This window comes from Silene latifolia, chromosome 10 (genome assembly GCF_048544455.1).
Source record: "Silene latifolia isolate original U9 population chromosome 10, ASM4854445v1, whole genome shotgun sequence".
In the NCBI taxonomy this organism is placed as follows: Eukaryota; Viridiplantae; Streptophyta; class Magnoliopsida; order Caryophyllales; family Caryophyllaceae; genus Silene; species Silene latifolia.
In genome coordinates this window covers 71,793,655-71,801,846 of record NC_133535.1, presented here as the reverse complement: position 1 = coordinate 71,801,846, position 8,192 = coordinate 71,793,655, and the positions used below count along the sequence as shown (strand labels likewise).

The 8,192-nt window shown below is 39.3% G+C and overlaps 1 non-coding gene across 1 annotated transcript; it reads right to left on the bottom strand.

The window, feature by feature from the left end:
- Nucleotides 1-273: 273 nt before the first annotated feature.
- LOC141610333 (small nucleolar RNA R71) lies at nucleotides 274-380 on the bottom strand. Its single transcript, XR_012528236.1, has one exon. It is a non-coding gene; the product is annotated as a small nucleolar RNA R71 (small nucleolar RNA).
- Nucleotides 381-8,192: the final 7,812 nt, after the last annotated feature.

Sequence of the window (8,192 nt, the reverse complement as noted above, 5' to 3'; positions counted from 1 at the left end):
CGCATTCATACAATTAGTTGAGAGAAGTCAATTTGGAGGGATGCCTAGTGAAGATCCTCATCTACATATGGAGACTTTTGTGACTATTGTGATGCAATCTCTCAAACCGGAGTGACCCAAGACCAAATTCGGTGGGTGTTGTTTCCTTTTTCCTTGATCGGAACCGCAAAGCAATGGTTAAAGAGCCTGGACAAGGCTACCCTTGGTATTGATTCATAGAAGAAGTTAGCACTTGCCTTCTACAAGAACTTCTATCCTCCGGAGAAGACTAACATGTTGAGAGCCCAAATCACTGGGTTCAAGCAAAGGGATGAGGAATCATTATATGAAGCATGGGAGAGATTTAAGGATACTTGTCGCTCTTGTCCTCACCATGGACTTAGTGAATGGTTCCTTGTTCAACAGTTTTGGAATGGCTTATATGAAGACTCACGAAATGTGCATAATATGGGATCCAATGGAAGGTTCACCGAGGTTGATGACAACCAAACATGGTCTAAAATCGAATAGACGGCGGTTCATAATTCCCAATATAGTAGACCATGAAAGGCCATTAGAGGAGGGAGGCATGAGGTGGATTCCATCACACAATTGGGTGCTCAACTAAGTGCTCGTATCGACACCATAAACTTAAAGTTTGAGAAAGCCATGGCCAAGCTTGATGAAGCTTCCAAATCACCCAAACAACATGTCAATACTATAATGGCAACATCCTCAATCCCAAATGGAGTGTGTGAAAGTTTTGGAACCTTGGGACATGATCAAAATGAATGTAAAGCAACAAGTGAACAAGTGAATGCTTTTCAAGCATACAAAAATGGTACACCTTATTCCAACTACTACAATGAGAATACCAAATTACGTCCAAATCAATCATACAAGAGCCAAAATGTCCAAAACCCTCAACCAACATATACACCTCCTCCAATGACAAATCCTACTCAAAGACCATACTACAATCAACACAATGACCAAGCTTTTGATGTTCAAAAAGCGGTCCTCCAAATGCAAAAGAGCCAACACGAGTTCTTTGCTCAAATGAAAAGGGATAGTCAAGCCAAAAAAACTACCATCAACAATATCCTTGCTCACACCAAAATGTTGGAGACTTAATTGTCTCAATTGGCCTCTTGTAGCTCCTAAAGACAAAAGGGACAATTACCTCCTCAAGGTAATCCTCCCACAAGACATGAGACCATCAATGCCATCCACTTGAGGACTGGTACTAGATATGAGGGACCAAAAATGCCAATTGAAGGAGATATTGTTGAGAAGAATGACAAGCAAAGTGATGTGATTGAACCACTAAGGAGAAATCCTAAGGTGGTACAGACAACTACAAATGACTCATCAAAGAAAAGAAGTGAAGAGAAGGCTAAAGAAGTTGAGAAAGAGCCTTTTCTGATTAGACTTCCATTCCCAAGTCCCCAAGCTAAGCCTAAGTTTGATGAGCAACTTGGAAAGTTCATGGAGATTGTGAAGAACTTGGAGGTTTCTATACCATTCACGGAGCTATTCACGGAGCTAATCCACCATGTTCCAGCCTATGCAAAGTACATGAAATATATCCTTACTAAGAAGAAGTCCATCCGAAAATTGGAAACCATTGCCTTTACTAAGGTAAGTAGTGCAATACTATAAGGGAATTACCCTCCAAATCTCAAAGATCCGGGAAGCTTCTCCATTCCATGTACCATTGGTGATACCACAATCAACAAGGCACTATGTGATCTGGGTGCAAGTGTGAGTGTCATGCCATATTCGGTTTGTGAAAGACTAGGAGTGGGAGAGCTCAAGTGCACCAACATGACCTTACAAATGGTGGATCGTTCAACAAAGAAGCCACTAGGGGTATGGGAAGATGTACCCGTGAGAGTTGGAAAGTTCTTCATACCGGTGTACTTTGTCATTGTTGATATGGAGGAGGACTCTAACATTCCAATCATTCTAGGAAGACCATTCCTACACACTACCGGAGTGGTGATCGATGTGAAACATGGAGAGCTCACCCTTGAAGTAGGTGATGAAACAATCACCTTCAATCTTGATAAGACTATGAGAGCTCCCAACTTGTTTGAGCCATGCTTCATGGTTGATAACTATACTCAGGAGAGTGACAAAAAGAAGAAGGAACCTCCATTCAAAGAACAAGGGAAAGATGGAAATCTCAAAGAGAAGGGCAAAGACACACCACCCAATTGGAAGAAAGATATTGATGATGTTGAAATGGCTCTATTCAGAGAGCATGGAATTTTTCACAACAAGATTGAGAGCTAGATACAACTAACAGAAGTCAGCGGTAAGTAGGGTCGATCTCCACAGGGAGGTGGTCACTATCAACATGCTAATTCTAGTCTATCTAGGTCACGATCGGGGGTTTGATTAGAATAAACTAAACAAAAGAAGGTTAAGGCAAGAGGAAAGACTAAAAGAAATTAATAAGAGCGAAAGAAAACTAGGATTGTCGGGTCATCAATGAATGTCAGTTAATTGCAGCTAAGGTCACAGATAAGTCGATGTGTCGGTCTAAGGGGCAACGAATATCTCCTTCCGGTCTCAATTCGCCCTAAAATACTATTAGCTTAGATTCCGCCCTCACTAAAGCATCCTATTGTTCACTGCGGGTCTCACCCCTTCCAACCTTCCGGTCTAGGTTAAGGTTTACCAAAATTAATTAAGCTAAATGCATCGATTCAAATAGCTAGATACAATTAATAGCAATGATTAACAACATAGACTTAAGAACAATGAACGATCTATAAACGTAATTAGCAATTAACAACGATTCATCGACTCCCCTTAATCCTAGCAGGGGAGCTCGCTAGACGTAGTAAATAAAATAAAAGCAGGAGATGAAGAAGTAAATAACATTGCAAAATAAAGAGATAATAGAGAAAGAATTACTAAATAATTAAGATCCGGAGAGAAAAGTAGTGTTCAACAGAGAGAAAGGGAAAAGATTAATGTATGAGGTAATGTGTAAAAGTGTCTGTCGTCTTTCCTATTTATAGGAAAGACAAATTGTTTGACCTAAATACGAAATAAGACTGAAAAAGCCTGAGCCCAATAGAAAACCACTCGATCGAGCAATTTAGAATCACTCAATCGAACAGATTCCATGCAAAACCTCTCGATCGAGTAGAAATTCTTCTCGATCGAGGAATCCCAAAATAACGCAATTCGACCGAACATAGGTTTTACTCGATCGACCATTAAAGAACTCGATCGCATGATTTGGACTCAACCAGCTACTTGTTCCGTTGATTTCAGCCTCGACTTGTCTTATTTAGCCTCCGAAAAGACTTCACGCATCCCATAACAGCAGTATTTCCGCTACACATCTGCTCATCCTCCAAATGCATGCAAAACGGACGATAAAAGGCTCAATTCCACCACTTTCAGGTCTATTCATGCAAATAAGACAAAACAAACCAAAGTAGCATATTCAGGCCATTTCTTAGCAAAACCTATGAGGATAACATAGAAATACGTGCATAAAGAGGCCTAAAAAGACTATATAAAATGCACGTATCAAATCTCCCCAAACCGAACCTTTACTCGTCCTCGAGTAAACTAAATGCAAACTAATGGAACGAAAAAGATAACTCAGAGCTAGCTACAAATGCCCACTTAAACCAATTTAATGCAAACAAACTAATACTGATAGCAAAACAGTCAAATGCAAACGAGTTGTAAGATGTTTATAATAAAGCTGAACCGTCGACCTTGCAAAACCTTTAATGATGGACTCTCACGGGTCACTCTTCTCTCATGAAGCAAAGGGTAAGCATATGAATGTAAGAGAGAAAGAGAAATAGTCACTCACCTAAACTACGACCCACATAAACATGCATGCAACTAATATGACCGATAATTCTAACTACCGTACATACATTCCAACCAAATAAGGTCCGTCACAGCCGAGGGCTTACAAAAATGTGGTAAAGTGAGGCAATGGGTAAGAAAAGGCAAAACATTTATGGGAATGTGGAGGTATAGGCGGCCAAGCTAGTACCTAAACAGAACCAAATAACAACATCCGATTTTTACTCAATTATAGAATTAAGCCCATGTGCCTTTCATTTGGCACCAAAACTCACCAAACCAAACTGAACATACTCCTCGGTAAATATAAGTGAAGCATAGGAGTGAAACCGTCAACAATCAAATATTTTTTTTCTTTCCTTTTTCTTTTTCTCACGGTTTCCTTTATTTTTATTTTTCATTCACGTTTATTTTTCATTTTTTTTTCAACTTCGTTTTTTTTTCAATTTTCTTTTCTCATCCTCCTCCTCCTTTTCTTCATAAATTACCAACTCCAAATCATCAGATACAAGCCAAACTTAGCATAATAAATAATATACCACAAAACAATCTAAACTAGCTTGACAAGGCAGGCTAAATCTGCCTCCTTTTCTTCATAAATTACCAACTCCAAATCATCAGATACAAGCCAAACGTGGCACAATAAACAATATACCACAGAACAATCTAAATTAGCTTGACAAGGCAGGCTAAATCTGGGTGTAGTTAAGGGTGAAAAGCAAATTTGGCTAATGTGGAGTTAAATGGGTAAAAAAGTATAAGAAAAAGGGGAATGTAAGCACCTCCCTGCATGTGACACCAACCACTAACCCGAATGTATGTAGGCAAAAAGCAATTGAATTTCATATACGTGCAAATTGATGATACATCTTATGCAAAGAGTAACTACTCTCAGTCCTACATGAAACTGGTCATGAATGTCACCAGTTTATAAAGCTCTAGTTCCTTAGAAATTATAAGTAGCTAGCCAGAATTTCAGGCCGAGTCTATACGATCAGCTAAATTTTAACATAAACTCGTAGATATGCATAAGACAAAGCTAAAAGATATCAGTTCAATGCAAGGATTAAGCAAAAAGACAAATTATAGTGCAATTTCATCATTGAAATCTATCGTTCCGACTCCGCCTAAATGCAAAAATAAACGTGAATTTTTTGAATTTTTTTTTGAATTTTTTAAATTTTTAATATTTATTAAAAATAAACAACAATGCATACAGAAATTAAACGTGATAACAGAAATGTAATAAAAACAATATGCAGACACAGATATGGATGCATAACCTCCCCAAACCAAACCGTACAATTCCCTCATTATACCCAAAAACAGGGAAATGAAATGCAAACTAAAAAGGAGAGAGTGTAGATGCGGAAAACTTACAAGAGTACGCAAAGTAAGAGGGACCTCCCAAAACCGACCATGAACATGGGAGGTCGCTAATAGCTTAGAACAGCGTCACGAGAGCAAATCAGGCCAAGTTCACGCGATAGTACTCGATCGAGAAGATTTAGTACTCGATCGAGTACATTAGACTGCTAAACTGTTTGATCGAAGAGAAAGTTTACTCGATCGAAATGCTCTCATTTGCAGGTACTCGATCGAAAGTAGCAGATGCTCGATCGAGTGAAAGCAGCAGCAAAATAGTTCGATCGAGTATATAAAGTACTCGATCGAGCTATTCACGATAAATTCCTGCAAAGACGCAATAAACAGTCCGCGAAACTAACAAAACAAGCATAACTGATCCAGTCTATGGTATGACAACCAATTATTACACACGCAATTAAAATGTTTGACAAAACAACTAAAAAAAATAAATATTCGGGTTGCCTCCCAGGTAACGCTAGTTTCAGACAGGTCCCAGCTTGACCCTTTTTTCCTTCATCAAGCCTCTCTAATTTAGCCTGGTCAAAACAGCTCAAGGCACGCAGCAACCGATCAAATAGCTGCGCATGTGCTACACAAAACTGTAAGTAGCACCATAATATAGTAGTAACATAGGAAAATAAAATTTTCAATCGTTTAAGCCTCACAAATTTCCTATGACAGCTCCCAAATTTGTCCACAAAATAAAGGAGCTCGGGAGCACTTAAAAATAAACTAAGGTACCGTTTTAGTCTAATGAATTTCGGACGACAAGAATGGTGAAAAATTATTAAATTTTTTGTCCAGCCGAGAGGGGGTAGAGCATCAAAAGAAAAAACATGAGTCAAGTGAGATAGCGTACTATTAATACTAACAATAATGAAATTATCGTTAACTACCTTAGGTTGGTTGTTCTCAATGTCGGAATCATTGACAAAAGAGTATTTTACCTCTGCCGTGCTAGGAACAATCGCTGACTCAGCTACCTTCTCGTTACCCTCCTTGGTGGGTACTGTCCCGTAAATCGCAGCCTCTAGCGCGTCCAGCTCAGCTTTGAAAATGGGAGATTCACCATAACCATTGTCTTCATCCATATCATCATCCAAGGTGGACCAAAGTGACATATCATTACGCTCCATGGCCAATATGGTCGATCGAGTAGAGATAATACTCGATCGAAAGCTTTCCTCTTGAATATTGCTCGATCGAACAACATGATCGGCTCGATCGAGGTCTTCCTCATAACAGCTACTCAATCGAGTGGTTTGTTCTGTTTGATCGAACACTCCTCAGGCATATCACTCGATCGAACACTATAATCAGTTCGATCGAGCATTTGTTGCTGTATAGTACATAAATCCTCGTATAAAGCTTTGTTTTCAAATAGACTGTCATACTCCGAATCTTATAAATCATCCGTATCGATAGGCAACTCGGGTCCTTCATGGGAAAGACCACTCTCTACGTGCCTAAAGTTCATCTCAGCAGCTAACTGAGCTATTTCAGACTCAAGCTCATTAATTTGAGCTTAATTAAATCTATCATGCTCCTGCAATTGGAGTGCAAGTGCCTTCACCAAGGATTCCAGTTCAACAATCTCTTCTTTCTGTTTATCAGGAGGAGGAGCTTGTTGTTGCGGTGGCCAGACAATTGGGGGCTTTTGATAACCTCGTTAATAAGGTAGATGTGGCGGCACAATTGCAAATGGTTGACTAGCTTGTCTATGCTGCTTGAACGCGTAGACCTTGTCGTTTCCCACTAAGCAAACAATTGCATTGTGCCCAGCAGCACCACATCTCCCACAGTAAACCACCTGCTGCGCCATATAATGGAACATAAATGGAAGGTCAAAGGTACTCAGGGCTTCCCTTTGACGATCTTTTACCTAGAACTGTCTAGGTAGGACCTGTAGGACCTATCAAAACAGCACTAAAGAAAAAGATGAGAACGGCCTCAAGGAATAAATTCCTCGAGGCTAAAGACAGACAAAAACAACAACCAAATAAATAGTTGCCTCCCCGGAACGGCGCCAAAATTTGATACCGTCGTGAGGTACCAAAAATAAATACCTAGATACAACTAACAGAAGTCAGCGGTAAGTAGGGTCGATCTCCACAGGGAGGCGGTCACTATCTACTTGTTAATTCTAGTCTTTCTAGGTCACGATCGGGGGTTTGATTTAAATAAACTAAACTAAAGGAGGTTAAGGCAAGAGGAAAGATTAAAAGAAATTAATAAGAGGGAAAGAAAACTAGGATTGTCGGGTCATCAATGAATGTCAGTTAATTGCAGCTAAGGTCACATATAAGTCGATGTGTTGGTCTAAGGGGCAACTAATATCTCCTTCTGGTCTCAATTCGCCCTAAAATACTATTATCTTAGCTTCCGCCCTCACTAAAGCATCCTATTGTTCACTGCGGGTCTCACCCCTTCCAAACTTCCGGTCTAGGTTAAGGTTTACTAAAATTAATTAAGCTAAATGTATCGATTCGAATAGCTAGATACAATTAATAGCAGTGATTAACAACATAGACTTAACAACAACGAACGATCTATAAACCTAATTAGCAATTAACAACGATTCATCGACTCCCCTAAATCCTAGCGGGGGGAGTTAGCTAGACGTAGTAAATAAAAAAAGCATAAGATGAAGAATTAAATAACATTGCAAAATAAAGAGGGAATAGAGAAAGAATTATTAAATAAGATCCGGAAGAAAAGTAGTGTTCAATAGAAAGAAAGGGAAAAGATTAATGTATGAGGTAATGTGTAAAAGTGTCTGTCGTCTTTCCTATTTGTAGGAAAGACAAATTATTTGACCTAAATACGAAATAAGACTGAAAAAGCCCGAGCCCAATAGAAAGCCACTCGATCGAGCAATTTAGAAACACTCGATCGATCAGATTCCTGGCAAAACCCCTCGATCGAGTAGAAATTCTACTCGATCGAGGAATCCGAAAATAACGCAATTCGATCGAACATAGGTTTTACTCGATCGAAGT